Consider the following 27,339-nt stretch of genomic DNA (forward strand, 5'->3'; position numbering starts at 1 on the left):
TAGAAAGAATACAGATATTAAGAGATATTAATTTTGAACTTAATAACTTGTATGAAATCTACACAAAGAAATAAAATTGGAGAGTCTGTTTGTAATATTAAAATAACCGCTTTTACTAAATACATACACGGTACATATACCAAAATAATATTTTTTTATAATTTTTGTCTGTCTGTATGTTTGTGTGAAACGGCTGGACCGATTTTGATAGGACTTCCACTGGCGGATAGCTGATATAGTAAAGAGTAACTTCGGCTACTTTTATTTTAGAAATGTATTTACTTTATAACTCTTCGAACTGAAGTAGAAGTCGCGGGCACATATATATATTTTCAAAGTATTGTTTTGACAAAGAATAGTCAATGTTATTTTTAAATTAGTTTTATAATAAGTACACAAGTCTTGACAAATTTCCAACAAGACATATTGTAACACGTGCGATTGTCTCTACAAATACAATACGACGAATCTTATATAAAAGTTTTATTATCTCTTGCAGCAAAATAGAAGATAGAAGTTTTTGTCTGTAATGCTGTTGTGACTTATTTAATTTAAACATTTTGCCATCGTAAATAAAGTACAGAAATCACGTTATTAAATTTTTATACTCATGCCATTTTTGATAACAATACTGTATCTTAGTTTTTAGGATAAATTTTTAGGACAAGCATCGAGACATCGTGATGTATATATAGACGTTAATAGAAAAAAATCAGCTTCTACAATATAAAGAAAATTAACGTAAGTAGTAACTTTCCTTATTATTGTACTCGTATAAGATGATAACTTGTCAGAAATTTTAGTAGTTAATTTGCCGGTCATGTGTTTTGAACTTTCGTATATTTATTGATTAATATTGATTAATATTGATCATATAAATATAGAATTTTTAATATCAATAGAAACTTAAATCAATATTTCATTTTCAACAACTGTACGCTAATATATTATGCTAATTAATGAATTGAATATGAGAGCCTGCACGTATTATCAGTTATTATCATAACGATTTTCAGCATAATCCCTTAACGACGAAGGCTATGTATTTTATATGGGTATACAATAACTGACGCCGCGTTGGCATAACGCTCGCAGCACTGGTTTGTGGCTGTTGCGCTGGCGGTTGCGGGTTCGATCACCACACATGTCAAACTTTTGTATTGGCCGTACAGTTATTTGCCGTGGTCTGGGTGTTTGTGCAATCCTTGTGGGTCTACCCACCGTGCCTCGGAAAGCACGTTAAGCTTTCGGTCCCGGTTGTTATAATGTACACCTGATAGCGATCGTTACTCACAGTAGGGAATACATCCGCCAACCCGCATTGGAGCAGCGTGGTGGATTAAGTTCTGATCCTTCTTCTATATGGGGAAAGAGGCCTACACAGAGGCGATACAATAACTATAAGGTCTAAGGTCCAGGTCATCAAATATTTTGGTTTCAAGTCACGTTCCCTTTGAAAATTGGGGTGACTTAAATTAATTTTTAGGAGAGTCTAGGTTTTAATTAACGCCACGATGAGTGTGATATATTTGCACGACACTTGTTTTTCTAAATTGCGTACCGGTTAATTTACTCTACCTAAAATATGATGTTTGAGAATAAAAAATGTTTCCTAGTTAATTCTTTTAAGTATTTACCAATAAAACTTCGTAAAATGTAGGTTACTTTACGGTTTTTTTACTTTGTGAACTGGGACATTGCTTCCCCTTGATGTCGACGCAGAAAATTTTATTTATATGCTAATTTTCGTTTTAAATTTGACACTTTATAAAAATAACCATTTTTGAGGTGCATAAAAATATATAAAATTACAGTTGTTGAAGTATTAAGGAATTTATTCATACATATTCGTACAAATTCTGTGACAGGTTCAAAATTGATCTTTCAAAGTGTAGCGCACGTCAACAATGATAGCCAAGCTTTCGAAATATTCAATTTAACCAGGTTTGTTTTAACAAATTATGCTGTGTATATGTTTATTTTCCGAACGAATGGTTTCGTACACACGAGTGGATTTTCGAAGCGTTGCTTCATGAATATGTTGATATTAATGTGTCAGTTTGTGGAAAGCAGAATGAAGGCTAATTCCGATGAGTTCTATATTGCAACTTTTAAAATGTTACTGTTCTCTCTCGTAGTTGACAATTTTTACATACATTTTTCATATATATATTTTTTTGTATACATCGTTGACATAGTGTGGCGCAGGTAACAATAACTTAAGTGTTCACGAATAAGGTTAAAACAAAGTTTTCTAATTTTTTATTTAAATTTACTATAAGACAAAATAATAATAATCAAATGTGACTAAAGTTTTACATTAAAATATAGTTTAGTATAAAAATTGAATGAATATAACAGTCTTTTCTTTGGTCAAAATACATGTATATGTGCGTTACAATTCGCATGACTTTGACTTACATCATTTGAGTAAAAAAGGAATCATCAAAATCGGAACACCCATCACACAACACGAAACAGTCGATTTGAGAACCTTGTCCTTTTCTTGATATCAGTTATAAAGCAGCATTTGGTATGATTTACCATTATCTTCTATGTTCCACAATACTCAAATTCGTTTTGATAAATAAATAATAATGAATTGTGGAAATTTGTGTGCACGGTCATAACTTCCGAAAGACTTACACCAATATGGACAATTCCTTTATATTACATTCGTGATTGTTATGACAGTGCTTGTATTAAAATCGATATATTTATATATTCATATATAATATATTCGCCAAATTAGTTATTAATATAATTGTGTTTGCTCCCAAACGAAAAAAAAACGACTTCAATTACATCAACAAGTAACACAACGTAGGTAGATGAAAAAATAGTTATGTAAATACGCGTTATTAAAGATTACTCAAAATTTAGTAATCAGATCTCGATTTAAATGGGACCACAAAACAAGCATCGATTAAAATAAGAATCATCAAAATCGTTATACCCAGTAAAAAGTTATAAGGAATAATATAACGTAGGTCAATGAAAAAGTAATCTAGTAATTATACATTATTAGATATAAAAAATCATCGAAATTGGTCTACGCAGTCAAAAGTTCCGGGTTAACTATACATAAAAAACGCAAATGTATTGATAACCTTCTCCTTTTTTAGAAGTCGATTAAAAATAGATCAAAGGAGAAGTTAACTATGGAGTGCCATATTATTAAGTGCTAAGTAATGACAGATATAACTGACAATTAACTGCTTATTTGTTGAACATTCGATATAACGAATAGTACGTTTCATTAAGTTGAGGCTTTAATTTTATTATATTGATGTGTGTGAGTGAACTCATGTATTTTTACTATAGTCACCACGTTGGGCAGGTGGTCTGGTGACCGTAGGGCTAGCTTTGTCGAACCGAAGACGCTGCTGCCCGTCTTCGGCCTGTGTATTAAAGCCAGCAGTTGGAAGATTATCCCGCCATCGGTCAGTTTTTTAAATCCAAGGTGGTAGTGGAACTGTGTTATCCCTTAGTCGCCTCTTACACCCACGTGAAAAGCGGGGGTAGCTATATTCTTAATATCGTAACCACCCAGCAAAGTGTGGTTACTTCAGCAATATTTATTTATTACTTCTGAATAGATTAAAATTAATATGTATATGTTTACTTAAGAATAAGGGGTAGAGGGTACCCTAGATTTTCCTGACTTTCGCTGACAAGGGGAAGGAAGGGGTTGAAAATTACTAAAATTCTGCTAACGTAATACTTGAAACTTAACAGAGCTAAAGTAGTTTGTACCTAAATTAAGCCGTCCCACAATTGGGCAATATCCTGTTTTCTTATACAGGAGTAGGCTTGAAACTCAACTAACTTGAGTTCAACTCAGGTTGATAGGTTATTTCCGTATACAAATTACTATTGATTATCAGGTGTTTCAAGACAGACAGGTAAAAATTTGTAAAATTTTTAATAACCTTTTTGAGAGGAAATCAAAACGACGACCGCCACACCAAAATTTAATCAAAACTACAAATGTCAAATAATTTATGCCTAGTATAATGGTAACAGGTTTGAAATGTAGATAAAGCGAGTGACGTGAAGACAATAAGCTATAGTACGCCCTAAGGGAGAGGACCGGTTGAGTTGAAATGTCCATTTATTCCTTTTCGAAAAACCTTGCACTATTATTGTACACGTTTTTCGTATTTATACACTTTAGAAATATATAATAACATTTATTTTGACTTGCCTTTTCAAGAAAAAATATGACTGAAACATTGTAATAAGTAATCTAGGTAATTTTCAATTAAAGAAAAAAAGGCAGGGCATCAGACAAAGCAATTAAAAACCATGAATTGTGAACGAATTCCGATTCAATAGTCAATTTTAGTAAATTTTATGCTGACGGAATAACGCGTACCAACAGCAGTTACATAATATATTTCAGAGTAAATATTTTCGTGATTTTGCAATTGTGTATTCACGAGCAAAGTTTACCCATTTTAAAATTAGGGACATACATACATACGGACATATTACCGACTTTTGACGAGGGGCGACAAAAATATTTCATGCTGCAAGAGGCCGGTGCCCTAAAAATACATATTTTCACAATGTATCTTAGGATTTTTGTCGATAGATATCGCATTGGCTATACTTTTGTTATTATATTCGATTTATATAAATTTTAAAACTTGAAAACTGTGCCTTAACTTGTTACCATTTTACGGATTATTTAGCTAGCCTGAGTTCACTAAAACGCGCTGTGTGGCAGCGGGGATAGGGTTGACAACGCGCGTATCCGTAATCCACTTAGGAGTGTATGATAATTTGCCCTAATGATACAGAAAAAATACGTCAACCATTGTTTATTATATACTTATTCTGACTGACTAATTAATTTGTCATCACAAAACCTAAAGTAGTCATGTAAAGTTGGCATGAAAGACACTTTCAAACGATGCAAATTACAGTAAAGGAGGATTTCGAGCGATATGGCAAAAGTATGTAGGAGAGGATTTTCAAACATTGGGTGGGTGAGACTTATATAGAGATAAGAGTATGAAACTAGTTTTTTATATGTTTCATTATTGTTTTTGGGATTTAATTAATCATACTTTAAAGAGGTAAAATAAACAAATATAAATATCTATTCATTTTTATTTTCTACTTGAAATTCCATCACTAAGAAAGTCAAATTGGAATTTCTACGAGTCTTTGAAGAGATTTTCATTAGAAATATTATAAATAAAGGCCTTCGAGCGTTTATGGAAGTTTCGTTATAAGCTAAAATGGTTTTACCATTTTTGAAGTCTTAGAAACAAGTAGTTAGTATATGTAACTGAGAAATATTAAAACAAAAAAGAATATGTATCTATAAGGTGTTCGACTTCTAATCAAATTTTATATTGTTCGAAAACGCTTTAAAGGCGTATTATGAGATGATATTTCAATTTATAGTTTGCTACAGTGAGCTACAACACAAACACCTATACGAGTACCTATATATAGTTAGGTCACAGATTACTAAATAGTTACTACGTAAGTTAGGTGTAGTCAGGTGACTGGTGCTTTAAATACGGTGTGACGATCGTTCTGGCATTAATATTATTCTTCTTCGAGTCGTCGGGCTATTAACATTATTATTATTAATGTTCGAATTCGTGTTCATTAAAATAAATTTTATTGTTTTGATTTGAAAATAGTTTTCAGCAGGAAATTTTCTGCTAACAATATCGAGGAGCCCGATTGGGGTAGTAATCTCGACCTTAGAGAAGAACACAGCAAAATAATACTGTTATTAAACAGTATTGTGTTTTGTTGGTAAGAATGGTGACCAGAGCTCCTGGGGGGGGGGGATTAGGGATAAGGTCGGCAACGCGCTTGCGATGCTTCTGGTGTTGCAGGCGCTATAAGCTATGGTAATTGCTTACTATGAGATGAGCCGTACGCTTGTTTGCCGACCTAGTTATATAAAAAAAAAACTCTTTTTTTATTTAAAAAAACTCTTTTAAGGAATCAATAATTGGTGAAACTTTATTAATATCATTAAGTGTTAATTAACTTCATTAATAACATTAAAAAAAAATTCTCCATGTTGTTTTGTTTCATTTTTTTCCCCCAAACAATATGTTTCACGCAATGTTATATGTATTAGTTAATAGTGGAAAGTTTACTGATTTCAGTTATTGTAATTAGTCATAATATAATAATGTAATATAAAATTGTATGTTTCCCAAATAAAAATAAAAAATAAAGTGTCATCCATTACAAGTACAAAATATAATAATTTCTAAATTTACAAAATTCAAAATTTCGAGCTATTTTGATGTAATCGTCGATCGACGTCGTTAGAAGTTCCTTACATCGCTTCGTTAGGGGATACGTTCCACGGGTGGTTGGTTCAATTTAATTCAATTAGTCTCAAACGTTTTGATCGAGTCGATAAAATCGCGTTGAAACTGCAAGTTGGGATTCGATTTTAATTGTTCAATCAAGGCTTTTTGTCTTTGAATGTCATAAAAGTAAATTTAAAAAATACACCGCTATATGGAGTGATCATACTTACCTTTATTGCTTTTTAAGCTGTAAAAACTAACCTTTAATTAACGTTGTTTTGCCGTATATGTTTTTAACCCCCTTTATACCCGATATGCACACAAAATTTCATAAAAATCGGTCCAGCCCTTTCCGAGGAGTATGTTAAGTAACATTGTGACCCGAGAATTTTTTATAAACTGGGTAGTTGCCTACCGTTTCATTAAATAAAAAAAATATTTTTTATAAATAGAACATTTCAAAAATAGAATAGAACAACGTATGAAAATGTGCTCAAAGCAAAAAACAAAATAGAAAATTGAACTGTAATGTTTAAAAGTAAGAGTTTTGTATTATTTTATAAAATATGTAGTTCAACCAGGTCAAAACATAAAACTTTCGAGACCAGTATCAGAGCACCTATTGAACAATGTAGCTCTTTATATATAATAAAATAAATGCTATAGTTAAATTATTGCATTACGATCGACAGAAGTTGTGTTGTTAAACGCGCGAAGGTAAAACAATCATAATATCTTATACGAAATTACCTTAATTTTAATTCGTAAAAACCTAAAAGTTGAATAGCCCATTGGCTCAATTCACACGTTAAACCAAGTATTTAAAAAAGGAGAAAGAAACCAGTCAAGCCATTCTCATTTTATCGTACAACCAAAAAAAAAAAAAAAATAAGCTATACATTCAAATTCAGAGGTTCCGGCGCAATATTCTTTCATATTTGTATAGTTTACTTAATTTCTCTAAATAAACGTGAGGTTTCTAAAAAATCTGTATACCCTCTGTATACCCTAGGTACTAGAAAATCCCACTTAAGATTTTACAATTTTTAAATAATTAATTATATAGTATATTAGTAATCTTTCGATTATTATCTTTTTAATAGATGTAGTTTAAAATATTTGTTTAAATAAAAAACCAAACAGCAAACTATTGTTAATTATTTAACATCATTAAGTTTACCATTTTACTTTTCGCAAAATAGTTTTGTCAAAAATAATAAAAATAACAAATATTTACAAAATCGTAACCACAGAACCTAAGATTGTTACGGTCAAATATATATACTCCTCTGCTTTCTCCTTTTCGTTTACTGTTATATCGCACAATATAAAAATAAAAACTGTTTTTAATTACTTAAAACGTATAACTACACAAAAACATGAGATTCTGCTATTAACTATTTTCACCCGCGAAAGAATTGCCTAGTGAATTTTTGGTTATTGCAAATGTATTGACGAATCCTGCATGAAAAATTATGTCTCTTATTTTCATTTCATTTTGCAACTGTACTGCGGATGCAATACGACCTTAATCTATCTTTTATTCTTTCCTCTGTCCTTTGTCATCGCTCTACATCTCTTTTAGAATACAAAGTGTAGATTTTATGCCTCTTAACTTCCTTTTAAACTCTAACATGTCCACCTATTTCTGGGAACAAATGCTTAAAGCCTTTTGTATTCATCACTTCTAAACTGTTTTTGAAATTTACCGCTATAATTATTTTGTGATTTTCGAATTTTTTTTGCCGTCCCATGATTGCACGATTGCATGATTGATTGATTGGTTTGAATTGCGTGTGCACCGAATATTGGGAATGTAAAAATAATAATTGCGGATATTCTTGTTTAATTAGAAATTTTAATAGTGATCGTGTACGATAGCCTTATAATTTGGATATAATTAGTATACGTCTAAAGGTCTCGATTGTGATACATTAAATCTTCAAACTGCGAATGAAACACAACAACGCGCCCTTTAAAATAATGACCAAAGTAAGTAGTAAGTTCTATAAAACAGCAATAGTATACAGAAGCAATAAGCATTGTGATTATATGCTTCCATTTTTCTGCATTACCGATAGTAAGCCTTTTGTAACGTAAGTGAAATATGAAACAAATTCACCTTTGTGATCAACCTTTACACGGACGTATGGAGCAGAACACTTTGTATTCCGAGAAATTGAACAGTATTGATAATGATAGAAAAAAATACTTTATAAACTAATATATATACTTTATTGCACTTAAAAAAGAATATACAGAAAATTACGCGTATAGTTGATGGCTAAGGTGGACTTATCCCTAGAAGAGACCACATAGCGGGGGACACAGTGCAAGAAATAACAACTTATGAATGATTATTACTTTTGACATAAAGGTGACAAAATATTATTATTGTATTGTACGAGTATGTTTTGTACATCTAGCATTAGGACAATTATGACTGTATCATCCGTGTACCTGCGAAATGCCTATCTGGCGCTTCAGATCCAACTGCAGTATCCAGTAATTGAGTACGTTGTCAACAACATCGTAGAGAGCACGTACATCTATTTCGCGACATATCTATGATTATGTCGATACCAGTACTAATACTCTAATACTAGTAGCCTATGTGCAGTTGTTCATATAACTACACCGAAATTAGACTTGTAACGAGTTAAAAAAATGCAATACTCGTTTTGAAGTAAATCTTCTTTACGCACACTTGACTTGGTGAGTAAGCTGGTGAATGCGGAAGAGAGCGTTACGAAAAGTGTGATCGGGCGAGACAGACGGAGCAAGATAGATATGTGCGAGCCACATTTTCTTACTCTCTTTCTCTCATAGCCAGTTACTTTTCGTATATCTAAGACACAGTGCAGGCTTACTGTGCAGAAGTTTTACTTCAGTCGTGTAGTCTAAAGCACACTCGTTTTCTTTTAAATTATAATATGCGGCCTATTGTAATACATAATATGATATATTTATTTAAAGAGAAACAATCACAATACTATTAGTAAGTTATTCTGATCTATTTATTGGCTATAATAGTTAGAGCTAAGCCGTAACATTTTATGACCGGCTTTATCGGCTAGGCTTTCTTTGGTTTTTGTTATCATTATACGAACTATAATACTCTGTGGGAAATGAATTATCAACATCTTAGTTTGCAGTGTAACATTTATTTTATGCTAGCGTATCTCTAGTGTATTGCTGACCACAAAAAAGCAAAAATTAAAAATTTACCAATAGAAACGTAACTTCAGAGATAAGTAGCTTCAATCAAGTGAATTGTTCTATTTTTATTTTAACATCGCAATAACAATATATATATATATATATATATATATATATATATATATATATATATATATAACCCTCATAATATACAGTTGATACTAAACTTTGTATTATGAGGGTTAGTACATTAAGCATGTATGATTTTGTAGCAAATTATAATGATCCATATGGGGTTACATACCTCTCGCTCCCTTTAAGCCATGCCTATTATAAATAATAATGTAAACTTAATAAAGCTTTGCCAAAATATTGATCGTCTATATAAATCTAATAATCTCTCCTAATCTCTCGTATATTATGTAAATCTATTAATGGAGTAAATTTTGATCATCCTGTGCAAATCCAAAAAGGCAAATTTCGTGTGAATATAGGTAATATCACTCATTTAAATTCTTTTATAATTTTAAAAAGTAAGTAAATTTGTGTTTGGTTTAGATTTCTGAAAAATAATTTCTAATTTCGAAGCCTGTCTATTTAGACTATGCGATTTCAACCCAGTCAATATTTTTCATTACTTGGGATTATAATCTTTAATGTTTTCATAGTTTTCATCCTTTAATAATTTTTCGAAAATTTCAGGTGAAATATTTTTAAAATTTTATTATCTACCCGTACCGTACATCTTAAGATTGAAGTCGGAATTTCGTTTCAATAATTGTGTTGTGCTCGCAAACGAAACAAAACCGATTTCAATTATAAAGAGAAGAGAAGTAATACGACGTAGGTAGGTGGTAAAACAGTCAATTTAATGCGGATTATCAGTAATAACTCAAAAAGTTGACTCGATCAGATTTAAAGGGGCCACATGATAACTGTTAGCTTCCGATAAAAAAAAAACATCAAAATCTGTTTATCCAGTAAAAAGTTGTGAGGACCTTCTCTTTTTTTTAAAGTTGGGTAAAAAAATTCACACGTATGTTCTAACCTTTAAACGATGACTCGGGTATTGTTACATATGTAGATCAGTTTTTCATTTGCAATCTCATTTATTTGTGTACTCTAGTAATATTCCATTTCATTTGCCACGATCCCTATGATTACTTTTGCTTATTGCGTGAAAATACCAACTTTTTGTGTTAATATATTTTAATAATGTAGGATTTAGATGTTTCTTTACCGCTTGAGGCCAAGTGTAATAAAGAAAAATAAATTTTGTTTTAAGTATTAATTGGCTTGTGTATTATAATATTATTATCACAGAAATATGTAAATATATTTTTATTAATTTTTGTTTTTTCCTTTACACTGAAATTTTATTTTATACAGTTTAAAAATTAAAACAAAATTAAGTTAAATGTGCTATTATTTTTACATATGATACAGTCTTAAAAAACTAAAGATAAATTCAAAATATTGTTTTACTGAGTGAAGTAAGAATAATGAATTAGAAAAATCTAAACATTTATTTCAAGTTTTAGGAATAATGAAGGAACTCAGTCGAAAATTAGCATTATCAAAAAATAATATTTTCACGCGATAAGTAAAAAATCTCATGAATTTTTAAATAAGCTAAGATTAGACGAAGATTCGTCTACAATTAAAACTTAGTCTGGGCAGCTAAAATGGACTATAATAAAAATAGGTTTCAGATTTTAAAAGATATTCAGATTTACACAAAATAAATATAACATACTTATACGATTATGTGTATTATGTTATAAATAGAATATTCGTATACTGTACACTATAGAATTATAAAATACTACAATTTGTTTCCGAAAAAAGACTACTGTAGTCGATAATGGCGTGACGTTAGAATGACGAATCGCCGTTGAAAATTTAATTTACTTGACAAAGTTCAATTGCCGAGTTATTTTTGTTTTTAACTCTCATTTCTTTCGATTCTCATTTAAGAATTAATAACAATCAGTCAGTGAGCCCGCGTAAACGATTCATTGGCGCCTTCATTCGGGCCCTTCAATGGGCGTCAATTAAATTTTTCATCAACGTCCTTCAATGACCTTAATGCAATCAAAAATTGCTTCAATGGCACTCGTAAGCGATCCATTACTTAGTATTCTCGATTGCAATTTATTGCGGATTGATATAATGATTATTAAATAAATATCAAGTAAAATCTTCAAACTTTCACTTCTGTATACACATTATTATTTTTAAACGTTGTCAAGTATAATAATAAAAAAATGTAGATGCAGACTTTTGTTTTTATTCAAAATTTAAACATTTGAGTATTTAGCCATAGATTGTAATGTGAATCGAAAAACTACGTTTAAAATTTGATCTTTTAAAATATTTTATCAGTTATGAAATTTGTGCTGTGTGGCTACGGCACTAAAGAATTTAGCCACCCCCTCTCTTCCCGTGGGTGTCGTAAGAGGCGACTAAGGGATAACAAGGTTCCACAACCACCTTGGAACATAAGAAGCCGACCGATGGCGGGATAACCATCCAACTGCTGGCTTTGAAATACACAGGCCGAAGATGGGCAGCAGCGTCTTTGGTGCGACAAAGCCAGTACTGCGGTCACCAACCCGCCTGCCCAGCGTGGTGACTATGGGCAAAACACATGAGTTCACGTTATTTTTGACGTAAACTTGTGGAGGCCTATGTCCAGCAGTGGACTGTATAGGCTGTAATGATGATATGAAATTTGAGTATTGTTAGGTATTTAAATGTGACTTAATTTTAGTTATTTTAACAGTATACTAAGGAGTATACTATGAAGTAGTTTTTGAAATAAATCTATAACAATTTCTTGTTCTTGAATTTTTATGGTATGTTAAAACGCTGCTTACCTTAAAGCGGAAATAACATTGACGTAAAATATTTTCCTGCCTTCTTTTGTCACTAGGATTGTTTTTTTTTTCGTTATTTAAAGAGGGGACAACGGCGTTTTGCTATTGTTACGAGCTATTTTTAACCGACTTCAAAAAAGGAGGAGTTTCTACAATTCGACCGTATATATTTTACATATATATTTATATATATATTTTATGTATGTTCGGGGATAACTCCGTCGTTTATGAACCGATTTTAATAATTGTTTTTTTTTGTTGGAAAGGAGATATCTCTAGTTCATATCAGATCCTGGTTTCCTTATCATGGTACCATGATAAGGAAACCAGGATCCAGGATGATGATGGCATCCCAGAGAAATCGAGGGAAACTCGAAAATCCGCAAACTTTTTACTGGGTGTACCGATTTTGACGATTTTTAATTTAATCGAAAGCCGATGTTTATCATGTGGTCACATTTAAATTTCATCGAGATCCGATTACAACTTTTGGAGTAATCTTTGACAATGCGTATGTACTTGACTAATTTTTCGCCTACCTACGTTATATTACTTGTCGATATAATTGAAGTCGGTTTTTCTTCGGTTGCCTGTAAACACTATTATTATGTTAACTAGTGGTCGCCCAGTGGGCGAAATTCGACCATAATTAATATAAATTATAAGTTTGAACATTGTAAGATTCAGTTATCAAAGACTATACTTCTAAAATAATAAACAAAAGAGTATATGGAGATGCGTGTGTGTGTGTCAAATACATGTATGTGTACAAGTGTGTGTGTAATGTTTTTTTTATTTAATGTAATTTTCACGCCTAATTAAAAATAAAATAGTTTTCTGCATTCTTTCTCTACATAAGCTATAAGTGTGCAAAATTTCACACTCCTCCGTCCGCGCAATTTACGTAGAAAGGGACACAAAGTTTTTACTTCACGAATTAATATATAGAGATAATCTATTATTCTAGAATTCGATTCTGGCCTCCTCTCAACACTTACACCGCACGTTTACCTAAGACACGCATTTATAAGTCTAACAATACAATATGTTGTTTTTGTATAAAATAATATATAGTTTTTATTTAATGACATTTTCTGACATTTTCATAGCTGTGACGCCGCCAACATGGCGAAATCTATCTATCTATAATATATATAAACACGAAAGGTCATTCATCACGAAATCTCCGAAACTATAACACCTACAAACTTGAAATTTGGCAGGTAGGCTCCTTATAAGACGTAGGCATCCGCTAAGAACGGATTTTACGAAACTCGACCCCTAAGGGGGTGAAATGGGGGTTGCAAGTTTGTATGAACGTCCTATGATTTTGAAGTAAGAGACTTGAAATTTAAAATGTATGCTCTATAGATGATAAGGTGTTCAAATAATATATCTTTAGAAATCAACTCCCTTTTGGGGTTGAATCGGGGGATGGTAGGTTGACTCACTCATCACGAAATCTCCGAAACTATAACATCTACAAACTTGAAATTTGGCAGGAAGGCTCCTTATAGAGTGTAAATATCCGCTAAGAACGGATTTTATGAAATTCAACCCCTAAGGGGATAAAACGGGGGTTGAAAGTTTGTATGAAAGTCCCATGATTTTGAAGTAAGAGACTTGAAATTTAAAATGTATGCCTTATAGATAATGAGAAGGAGTCCAAATAATCTATCTTTAGAAATCAACTCCCTTTTGGGGTTAAAACGGGGGATGGTAGGTTTACTCACTCACCACGAAATCTCCGAAACTATAACACTTACAAACTTGAAATTTAGCAGATAGGCTCCTTATAGGGCGTAAACATTCGCTAAGAACGGGTTTTATGAAATTCGACCCCTAGAGGGGTAAAACGGGGGTTGGAAGTTTGTAGAAAGTCCTATGATTTTGAAGTAAGAGACTTGAAATTTAAAATGTACGCTCCATAGATAATGAGGAGGTCTCTAAACAATGTATCTTTAGAAATCAACTCCCTTTCGGGGTTAAAACGGGGGATGGTACATTGACTCATTCATCACGAAATCTCTGAAACTATAACAGCTACAAATTTGACGTTTGATAGGCAGGTTCCTTATAGAGCGTAAACATCCGCTAAGAACAAATTTTACGAAACTCGACCCCTAAGGGGATAAAACGGGGGTTGGAAGTTTGTACGAAAGTCCTATGTTTTTGAAGTAAGAGACTTGAAATTTAAAGTGTATGCTCTATAGATGGTGAGGAGGTGTCCAAATAATCTATATTTAGAAATCAACTCCTTTTTGGGGTTAAAACGGGGGTTCGTAGGTTGACTCACTGATCACGAAATCTCCAAAACTATAACACTTACAAACTTGAAATTTAGCAGGTAGGCTCCTTATAGATCGTAGACATCCGCTAAGAACGGATTTTACGAAACTCGACCCCTAAGGGAGTAAAATGGGGGTTGGAAGTTTGTATGAAAGTCCTATGTTTTTGAAGTAAGCTACTTGAAATTTAAAATGTATACTCTATAGATGGTGAAGAGGTATCCAAATAATGTATCTTTAGAAATAAATTCTCTTTTGGGGTTAAAACAGGGGATGGTAGATTGACTCATCCATCACGAAATCTCCGAAACTATAAGAGCTAAAAATTTGATATTTGACAGGTAGGTTCCTTATAAGGCGTAGACATCTACTTAGAACTGATTTTACGAAACTCGACCCTTAAAGGGGTAAAACGGGGGTTGGAAGTTTGTATGAAAGTCCTATGTTTTTGAAGTAAGAGACTTGAAATTTAAAATGTATGCTCTATAGATGATGAGAAAGTGTAAAAATAATGTATATTTAAAAATAACCTCCCTTTTGGGGTTGAAACGGGGGATGGTAGGTTGACTCACTCATCACGAAATCTCCGAAACTATAACAGCTACAAATTTGACATTTGGCAGGTTGGTTTCTTATAGGGCGTAGACACCTGCTAAGAACGGATTTTACGAAACTCGACCCCTAAGGGGATAAAACGGGGTTGGAATTTTGTATGAAAGTCCTACGTTTTTGAAGTAAACGACTTGAAGTTTAAAATGTATGCTCTATAGATGGTGAGGAGGTGTCCAAACAATGTATCTTTAGAAATCAACTCCTTTTTGGGGTTAAAACGGGGGATGGTAGATTGACTCATTCATTACGAAATCTCCGAAACTATAACAGCTACAAATTTGACATTTGATAGGTAGGTTTCTTATAGGGCTTAAACATCCGCTAAGAACAAATTTTACGAAACTCGACCCCTAAGGGGGTGAAATGGGGGTTGCAAGTTTGTATGAACGTCCTATGATTTTGAAGTAAGAGACTTGAAATTTAAAATGTATGCTCCATAGATGGTGAGGAGGTCTCTAAACAATGTATCTTTAGAAATCAACTCCCTTTCGGGGTTAAAATGGGGGGTGGTACATTGACTCATTCATCACGAAATCCCCAAAACTATAACAGCTACAAATTTGATATTTGATAGGTAGGTTCCTTATAGAGCGTAAACATCCGCTAAGAACAAATTTTACGAAACTCGACCCCTAAGGGGATAAAACGGGGATTGGAAATTTGTATGAAAGTTCTATGTCTTTGAAGTAAGAGACTTGAAATTTAAAATATATGTTCTATAGATGGTGAGGAGGTGTCCAAATAATACATCGTAATCTATATATATAAAAGAGAAAGGTCACTGACTCACTCATCACGAGAACCCAAAAACAGCTGGAAGGTCCATCCATCTAGGATGGATAAAGATGAAATTTGGCAGGGAGGTAGATTATAGTTAGCAGACGTCCGCTAAGAAGGGATTTTAGGATATTCCACCGCTAAGGGGGTTTAATTGGATTTGATAGTTTATATGAAACACACACAGCCTGAAAATAAAACTAAAAATGTGGTGTATAGAGAGGTTTTATAAAAATAACTATTAAATTTTACTAAATTGTGCCTTTTAAAAAGTTACTCAGTCTGATAAGCATTTCAAGTGACTGAAATAAAAATAATTTGCGTTAAACATCTTAATAGTAATGCATATCTTCATAACCACGCGGACGTAGTCGCGGGCAACATTTAGTGTATTATAAAAAAAAGTCCTCAAAGTGTATGTGATCGATTCGCTCAAAATTTACTGAACGGCAAGAGGAAGGTTTACGGAATGGCTAAGCCGATTTTGATGAGAGTTTCACTGGAAGTTTGCCGGGAAAACTTTGTGACATACTAATTTCAACGCGGGCGAAGCCGCGGGCACAGCTAGTCTATAATATAAAAATGAGTCGCTGAATGTGTTGCTAAGCGCAAAACTCGAGAACGGTTAGACCGATTTCGCTAATTCTTTTTTTAAAATATTCCTTGAAGTACGAGGATGGTTCTTACAGAGAGAAAAATTCTAAAAAAAAAAATTTAAATTTCCTGAAAAAGTCTAAAAACAACACTTTTCTATACTCCCATACAAAAGATTTGTGATAATACTTAAAAGTCAATTTGAACTTTAATACCATACGATAAAGTTTGTGTTAGGCGATACGAAGTTCGCCGGGTCAGCTAGTATAATATATAAATGAGTAAACGGACTACCTTATTTGTACCGGCACAATATTAAATAATACGGAGTTTCAATACCTATACATATATACCTGCAATAGACGCTACTATGGTTTCACATACGTAAGGTAGGTACTCTGTTTTGCCAAGTATTTTATATAATATATAATTCATACTATGCTGCTAGGTACTTACGAAACAACTACGCAAATATGATAAAGTTGCTAAAAAGACTTAAATTATAATGCACAAACTTAAACATGTTTAACTTACTTTTTATGAGTTTTTTTATTCTGTTTAGAAATACTGGCAATAATGCACTTAAAAAAACGATATGAAATAAACAAACAAATCACGTAATATAAATAGAAAAAAATAAGTATTAAAAGTTTGTAAATAATATAAATTGTCTATAAATCGAAAGCAATAAAGTCAAAGACAAACATGTCTACTAAAAAGATATTTTTGTTCGTCTTTAAACCATTCTCTCTCAGAAATTATTTAATTGATTAATGCTCGGGTTCGTTTTAAGCTCCTAAATGCTTAGGGAGACGTATTATCTATTTAAATATTAAATACGAGATGTCACTCACAGTCTTATTTGCGCTGACATTTATGACTATAATTCTGCTCCTTAGATTCGTTTATAATGACTGAGTTTTACTTTAAAGTAACTCTTCCTATGTTACAAAACTTTCCTCTAAAAATAATTACAATAGGTACAATAATTTTAAAGTTAATCAATTACAATTCAACAGACAAATTTTCTAAAATTTTGAATTATATAATTAAGAAATCCTTATAGTTTCCCCGTGTATATACTCTGTGACGATTTTGTGCCACACTAATTTGGAATATGGATTGGTAATATGTAATAAGGATTATATACATATTAACACTTAGCTTGGATCAAGATTGAATTAATAATCATTTTGCGGAAGCATGCTACAGCGTCCCCGCGACCCCGCCACATAGGCGCATCGGCGGAACACACGTGGCGGTTTTTATTCCGTAGGAATATGAATCCCCTCTGGTGTCCCCGCGCCGGAGGGTGTCCATGAGGATTTACCCCAGGCAAAAAAAAATTGAATTAATCATGTTCAGATAAGAAAAAAAATGTATTTATTTTTAACTTCTATTCATTATGATATAACTATATCACGTTTTACGTCTTCATAGTGTTTGTTGATTGCATTGCAATGGAATTCTGTTACTCTAGAACCTTCGATTAGTCCTTCCAACCATCGATATTAAAGAATAAAAATATGTAAGTAGTTTGTGCAGTATCTTCTGAATACAAGACTCACTCGAATTCGAATGGTTTGACAGCATAGATTACAGTTATATTATTTGTTGTTGACGTCGGGCGGGGACATCGCTGGACCCAACTGTATGTGGCAATTGTGGCATCCACGTACTTGTACACGTACTGTAATGTAATGTATTTTATAGTTATTATGTCACTCAAAAATCTTGATAGTAGTACATTTGAATGAATTTCATTTTAAACTATCTCACCCTAAAAAATATATAGACTGTTTAACTGCCACTTCAAACAGAAAAACGGATATCTTATCTGACAAAATCATAATCTGGAGTCTAGAATATTATAAAATAACGAGTTACGAAACTTTGCTACTACTGTTACAAAAATAATATACAAATACGTATATTCATATTTTTTTTTTAAATACTATTTATGTAGAGCTGAAAATATAATGGTATTCTGAGAGATGTTAAAATAATAAAACAATGTAGGGAGATTGCGTTTCAAGTATTTCAAGAAGTTTGTTTTGAAATACGTAACAATATTATTTACAAAGACTTCGAGTCTTTTTACACTTTCGCGGAATACAATGAATATTATTAAAACGAACTAAAGGTTATTTTGAGTTGTGTATATTATTAATTTACACGTAGTACAAAAGTACTCGGCTCAATTTAAATAAGACCACATGACAAGCATCAGATTTCGAATATAAAAAATATATGAATTTTATGATTTTTATCATCGAAAATTAGTACACCCAGAAGAAAGAGGCAAAACATATAAAAAATACAGTCTTATTGAGAACCTCCTCCTTTTTTGAACTCGGTTAAAATGCTAAAGTTTGGTGTAAACTAAATCTTGACCCTAATATCGTACTTGTGTATAGAGTATTGATTAAATAGAGACTATCTCATCATATTTGCCTCATCTATTCCAATCATAATTATCATCAACCACCAACCATGTGTATTGATGACGAACATTATATTACAACTTCAAGCAGCGCTTTCGATTATCGTATGGATTTGTTGGAAAACCTATTTTTATGGGTCGCACCGTCTTGATCATCGATTCCGATTATTATAAAAAAAAAGCCTGACAGTGTACGTAAATGCTGTTTGGAAGCATGTTCTGACTAAACGTTTTATTTTATTAGATTTAATTTTAGGAAAAGTCTTGTCTCTTCCTTAGGTAGGCAACTTAATGCTTGTGTTATAATTAACAGCCGATTGTTATAGCTACATTTTTTCCCTAGAAATACATATAAGTAAAATAAATAAAAAAAGGTGAATTGAAATTTACCTAGGTACTTTTCTTTCTTTATGAAAATGTCGATCTAAAGAATTAACTGTGATTGTAGCTTTAATGTCTCAATGTGGAAAAAACTATGCAGTTTGCTTATTTAGTAAAATATAAATTTTTTGTTGTCGCCGGAACTTTGTGTACTCGTATTATACTATAGAGAAACAATTAAGGATACCAGATATCTATACAACTAAATAAAATATGAGTATCTGTTTGTAATACTAAAATATCCGCTTTTTACTAAATGCAAATGGCTTTATACATGGTACATATACCAAAATAACATTTTTTACAATTTTTGTCTGTCTGTCTGTCTGTTTGTTCTAGCTAATTTCTGAAACGGCTGACCGATTTTTAAGGGACTTTCGCTGGCAGATAGCTGATATAATAAGGCATAAGTTAGATTACTTTTATTTTAAAAATTTATTTATTTTATAACTCTGCGAACTGAACAATAATTATTTTGTTAAATTCCACGCGGACGAAGTCCTGGGCACAGCTAGTAATTAAATAAAGACATATATCACACCCAGGCTTGAAGCGGGAATCGAACCCACAACCCCTCGGATCAGAAAGCAGGATTACTACAAACTATGCCAACGGGCAATCACACAAGTAAAACAGCAATAAACTTTTAATGTACCTACAAGGAGTAACTATAATTTGTGACAGTAACAGATTAACAGCTTTACGTGCTCACCGAGGTTGACTTGAAAGGTTGACAAAACCACAAGAACAAACATTCACACTATCAAACAAATACTTGTACAAACACAAATATCCGATTCGAAGCGGAAGCTAAGACGTGATAGCGAGCGACATAGGAACTTTGATCACATAATGGGTAATGGTACCAGATGGTCGGTAATGTATGTGTGTACATACATAGATGTTATGTTGTTTATATGTGTGATATGATTAGGTATTTCGCTTATGATATACATATCTGTAGGTATTTGTTAGTATATATTAGTATATATTCGTATATATCTGTAGGTATTAATTTTTTTACTGTACCTTTAATTGTGTATGAAATTATTATTTTTATATATTTCCCTGAAGGTTATCCAATGTGTAGTAGATATTACAGATATTAATAAAAAAGAAGTATTTTATTGACAACTAGATACATGCCTGGCTTAGCTGGATGTAAATACCGTTATTAGTAGGGTTTAGCGTTAACACACAACCCGTTGAGCGCTTTGAGACATTTTCGGTTATGTGCAAGATAACTGACATGTTTCTATAGATAAGTATTAAGATTTTATATAATATATCATTATATATACATTCATACATACTCTATATATACACGCGTATAGGTACTAAAAATAAACGTCTGGAAAATGTACTCGTACAATAGCAATACCTAATAGAAAGTCGAATTTATGTTAGGAATTTCAAGAAATCTACAGATAATAAGAAACTAAAATTAGATCATGCGGTTGAATTAAAACTGAAATGCTTCCGCATAAATCGTTAAACCTTATACAGTCCAGAATAAGGCTCACAATACTTTGAATAAAATAAAAATGTAACCATAATATTTGTTAGAGCGTGGTAAAGGTACAAATATACTGTCAGTTTCAATAGTTATATCGTGAATCAGAGTTAGAAATCAATGTATCTAACATATTAAAGCTTAAACGAGCGCTCGGGTATGAGAATGTACAGAACTTTTATCTTGATGACATGCCAACATTCTTAAAAGTAGAGCTATTTATAATTGCACGGCAGCGAAGCAAACATAAATGAACTGGCTAAGAAGTTGCATTCAAGCATTCAGCTTAAAGAAGATCGTTGTCTAATAAACGAAATTTTATAGTCAATGACAACAAAACATGTTTGAGTGTTTGAAAATAATTTAAACGCTGATCTTACATTTTACGATTGGCATCAAAGTAAGCACGCACACATATATATATGACCGCTATATATAGTAGTGGTGCAGTATTTTTAAAATTTTTCAGGCTTGGAAATAAGCATTTTATGGTATCATCGAACATATATCGTCGAAAATACTATTAGAATAAGCAATAGATTTTCGATATGCATTTGATACTAACACATAAAGTAATACAAAAAATATTATACACAGTAGCAACACCAAAACATAATATTTATTGATTACTTCGTTGTTATATATTATATAAACACAGATATAGATGTAAATAAATCTACCAGGAAAACTGAAATTGTAGTCTATTTTTATAAGTATCGCCTAGTTTATGCGGTTCTTGTAGTTCCACGCTACAGTTTTCCGTTGCTTGTTCTACGGCTTAAAAGATATAAGTATTCAATATACGCGCTCGATTTAAAGTTTTTAAGTGCTTTTTAAACACGTTTAAGTACAATACCGTTATATTTTATTAAATGTTTTCTTTTAAACGTCATAATACTTTATTTTAACACTTCAAGTGCTATACAAAATGTTTAAAAATAATTTTGTAGCGAGAGTAATGAAATAAACGTTCCTGTTGTAAAAATATTAACAGAAAAAACGTTAAGTGATAATAAAACAATGGAGTCTATTAATTTTTATTGTATTATGTGAAAAAGTACTGAACGTAAAGTTTAGTTCAAACACAATGATGTACGAATATTAAAATGTTATTGTTTTGAAATTTGATTTCAAATTTCTATTACAATATATTCTCGACTAATTGAAAATGCATATGTACAGATATATTTCATAATATGCGTTTACAATATAGATAGATGTGAATAATAGATATGCTTACATAATATTTTTTTTATTTAAATAAAATACAAAATATATACATATTTTTATGAGTGTGAATATTTGTATTATATGTTGACATAACCGCTGTTACCCAATAAGATTATTTGCAGTACTGCGTGTTTGCATGAAATCTACATGAAACTGATATGTTCCGATACACGTAGAATAAACCAATTGTGTGTCAATACAAAATTAACATAATTACTACAGCACAATACCACATAACACAGAACCTAATACAAATATATTTAATGTACGATTATCTATATTACAAATATTATTATTTTATTATTTATTATTTATATAATATACTGTAAAATAAATACTGTGTACTGTACCATCTCAAGTATTCATCATTCATTCATGGATCAATTCAATGTAATTTTTTTGAGTGATTGCTTAGAAAGATCGTGAAAGTTCTGGTTTAAAGCAAAAGTGGAGCAAAATCTATTGTCCAAAGATAATGAAGACACTTGACCTCTGCTATGCATTTATCGTTGCAAAGAAATTATTCCCGCAAACTTTGTTTCGTCGTGAAACTTCATCAGGATACAAAAGAATAAACGCCTTTCAAAACGATTAAAACGTTTCCTTTTGTTGTGACGACACTGAAAACAACACAATATTTTTTTGATAGTACGAGTACATTTCTACGCTATCATAATCTATACAAATAAATAAAATTGGAGTGTCTGTTTGTAATATTAAAATAACCGCTTTTTACTAAATGCATATGGCTGTTTACACAGTAAATATACCAAAATGACATTTTTTACAATTTTTTTCTGTCTGTCTGTTTGTACCGGCTAATCTCTGAAACGGCTGGACCGATTTTGACGTGACTTCCACTGGCAGATAACTGATGTAACTTAGGCTACTTTTATTTTAGACTTCTCGTTTGTTTGTTAAATTTAAGAATGTATTTTTGGCTTAGAAAATTAAATCGTCAAATCGCCAACGCGTCGTCAAATTAAAGATAAGTCTGTTTTTTCTTCTTTACTATATCACACTTTCATTGAATTTAAAATATCTTCGATACAATAAAAACAATAAATAGTTCAAAAAAATTATTTTTACGTATTTGAGTAAAAAAAACATAAAACTTATAAACGATCACACTTAGGGGCCGAAAATGGCACCACGGCGCTTGTTGTGTTAACTATCGGTAACCAATGTCAGAAATATCATGACCACTTATTTCAATATCCTTAAATTGCGTAGTTAACGTTAATAACGTAGAGCCCGACATTGACACTTTGTTAGGTGAAAAAACTACAAACTGAAATATGTCAAACGCAGAGTGCAATAGATCATAAAATAATTTTTAACAAAAAAAAAACCGACTTCAAAAAGGAAACTAAAAAGTGAAAAATAAATTTACTTAGTACAAAGTAATTCGTATTTTGATTTAGTTAATCAGAAATGATTAAATAAATATTTTATAATTTTGAAGTCGGTGCCAAGTAAAACAATAACTACTCCAGTACCTATCTACTCGTAAGTTGTATTCAGTTTTCTTTCATAATTTGTTTCATTGACTATTAGGTTGAATACTGTTATTATTCTGTTATTGTTTTGACATATCTAATAATATTTTTTGTACTTGTTTGTTGTGTGTATGTTGTTTGTATTTGTTATTGTAGCCAGGTTGTATTTGTATTGTATTCACTTGGCACCAACTTCAAAATTATAAAATATTTATTTAATCATTTCTGATTAACTAAATCAAAATACGAATTACTTTGTACTAAGTAAATTTATTTTTCACTTTTTAGTTTCCTTTTTGAAGTCGGTTTTTTTTTGTTAAAAATTATTTTATTTTACAATTTTTAGTGATGGGTAGACTTATCAAGGATGCTTTTTCTCTTATGTCGGAGGTTCGGAAACATACACAATACACAAGCACAAACACCCAGATCATGACAAACATCTATATGGCCAATACAAACGTCTGTCGTACGCGGGCATTGAACCCACTAACGCCAGCGCAACAGCCGGTGCTGTGACCGCTGCGCTAACGCGTCGACATACTATGAGTAAAGTTCGCTATCAGGTGTACGTAATAACAACCGGGACTGACAGCCTAGCGTGTTCTCCGAAGCTAGGTTGGGAGAACCACAAGGATTAACAACTAGACCGAAAATAAATATTTGTATAAACATAAATATCCACTCCGAGCGGGAAAAGAATCCACGACCGTCGGTGTTTAGGCGCCACCGACACGGCACATGCACCATTATATCAAAGCGGTCGTCAAACAGCAAAAGGTAACTGCTGTAAATTGTTGATAAATTCCCTCGAGTGTTTATGGGCTCCATCATCAAACCTGGTCCTGCGACACAGATGATCACACAGCAGGTAATTGCTATAAATCGTTGAAAAGTTCCCTCGACTATCTTTCGTCTCCATCATCAGACTTTAACGGCACTTGTAACTCATATAGGTGCAAAGTTCTCATCAATAGAAACGAATTAAGTTCAAACACCAGGTAATTGCTATAAGTCGTTGAAGAGTTCCCTCGACTATCTTTCGTCTCCATCATCAGACTGAAATGGCACTTATAACTCATACATATGCAAAGTTCTCATCAATAGAAACGAATTGAGTTCAAACAGCAGGTAATTGCTATAAGTCGTTGAAGAGTTCCCTCGACTATCTTTCGCCTCCATCATCAGACTGAAATGGCACTTATAACTCATACATATGCAAAGTTCTCATCAATAGAAACGAATTAAGTTCAAACAGCAGGTAATTGCTATAAATCATTAAAGAGTTCCCTCGACTAACTTTTGTCTCCATCATCAGACTGTAATGGCACTTATAACTCATACAGGTGCAAAGTTCTCATCAATAGAAACGAATTAAGTTCAAAAAACACGTAATTGCTATAAATCGTTGAAGAGTTCCCTCGACTATCTTTCTTCTCCATCATCAGATCGACTTCAGACCTTTATTAAATAGTAGTGCTTTATAGTACTTAATAAAAACATGATTAAATTTACTAGTCACCCTTACAATTTTTGAAAGTTTCCCTCGATTTCTCTGGGATCCCATCATCAGATCCTGGTTTCCTTATCATGGTACCAAACTATGAATATCTCCTTTCCAACAAAAAAAGAATTATCAAAATCGGTTCATAAACGAAGAAGTTATCTCCGAACATACATAAAAAAAAAAAAATATATATACGGTCGAATTGAGTAACCTCCTTCTTTTTTTGAAGTCGGTTAAAAAGAGTGCAAATCGACTTCCGGATATACTTTCCAGTTTATTTCACCTGATAGACAAAATGATGACAATAATGTTACACTTAGTAGTTGCGATAGTTCTATCGTCTCGGAATATAATTGTTAAAAATTTAAAAAGGACACGGCATTTTTGCGTTTTAAAAGCTCAAAATTATGTGTACTTAAAAAAATTTAAAATAAAAAAATCTCTACTAATTTTTTTTTCTACTGCTAATAACTTCTTTGTAAAATACTAGGCACTTAGAAATTTTTCAAATATTTTGTTAACTTATGTACCTAGAACATATCATATGAAGGTTAAGATTTATTTGCTGTATATGTATTCTGAGTATGTAAAAACTTTAACCAAATTCTGGTCCGAAAGAATTAGCTGAGAAAAATAAAATAATACGCCCAACGCGGCTTATAATATTTTTGTTCTATATTGCTATACATAAAATTCTAGAACAATTTACTTATTACGTACAGTAGCAGTAATAAATAAACATTGTTTAATCATTAGTGAACAGCTCTATAAAAACGGGGAAATTGCCGTGAAGAAGCTTCACCATATAAAATTCTCGTAAAATTGAAAAAGTCATCGTTTACTGAAACCCTTGTGAATACTTCATATCGGGTTTCATTTCATTTGCGGTCTGTTAGCTGTTCGCGTCTACTAGTTGGAACTGAAATGAATCTCGCAGATATGGATGAGGATTACTTTTTTAGTGGTATTTATGAATTAGTGTTCAGATTTAAATTATTTATTTATTAATACTTTATTGTACAACACATTAAAGAATTGTACAAAAGGCGGGCTTAATGCTAAAAGCATTCTCTACCAGCCAACCTTACGACGTACAAGAGCAGAGGTTTGTAGGTGTGCAAAATCGGGTATTAGTAAAATTCAGATAAAGAAGAAAGAAAAGGGAGGAAATATAAAGTAAAGTTCTTAATTATGAGGGAACATCGTTTTCTTAATAATTAGGTAATTTCTAAGCAGTACATTGAATAAAATAAATTGAAACTAGAACATAAGCCAATAAAGTTTCCGCCTAATGTAGTAATAATGTAATAATTTTTCTTAAATATTTTATACTTTTTTAAAAGCAAAATTATTTTTTTTTTCTCTCGTGACTTAATAATAATAGTAATTTGTTTTTTTATTCTTGTATAGTATTAATACCCTAATTTTATTTTGTTCTAAAATATTTCTGTAAAAGTATTTTAGTTATTATAATCATACACCTTTATTTGTTTAATTTGATTTTATTATTTCTTTCAGATCCGATAATGATTTGAACATCTTTATGTAAGGAAGGTAAGTCTTATAAATAACAAGCAACTGCCCGCAGCTTAGGTTGCGTAAAAATTAATAACATTTTCGAAGAGGGTCTGAAAAGTATTTAAGGTTAGATTTTCAACAAAAGCTGAAACATGTGCATGTGTAAGCACACATCAGTAGTCCAGAATTAAAATTTGATGTTTCCAGTTTCAAAAATGATAAACTTTAAATTTAAACTTTCGACCCCTATTTCAAGCCCTTAGAAGTATAATTTTTTGATCTCCATTCGTGGATAGTGTACCGTAGATTGCAATCCACGATGCTGAAATATGTATTTGTTTATTTTTATTCAGTAGTTCAAAAATTAAGTTTCATGGTTTCAAACATTATAGACTTTCAAACATACAAATTTTCCTATTTCACCCCCTTGGTATAATTTTTCAAAATCTGTTGTTATTGTTAGAGGAGTAGTGTCTATTAGCTTACCTAACAGACACTTCTAAACTTGTAGTGTTTATAGCAAAAAAACTGACGGACTTTCATACCAACTTGCTTGAGCCCTTAGACCACTTGAATTTGGTCCTGTCATAAAATCCGTTCTTGGACATCCACAAACTATTATCTATCTCTCTGCGAAATGTCA

At 31.8% G+C, this 27,339-nt stretch overlaps 1 long non-coding RNA gene across 1 annotated transcript; it reads left to right on the forward strand.

Moving 5' to 3' along the window:
* The first annotated feature begins 429 nt into the window (after positions 1-429).
* On the forward strand, positions 430-27,339 carry LOC123660460. Its single transcript, XR_006744198.1, has 3 exons — positions 430-577; positions 643-741; positions 26,697-27,339. It is a non-coding gene; the product is annotated as an uncharacterized LOC123660460 (long non-coding RNA).

Source organism: Melitaea cinxia, chromosome 15 (assembly GCF_905220565.1).
Source record: "Melitaea cinxia chromosome 15, ilMelCinx1.1, whole genome shotgun sequence".
NCBI lineage: Eukaryota > Metazoa > Arthropoda > Insecta > Lepidoptera > Nymphalidae > Melitaea > Melitaea cinxia.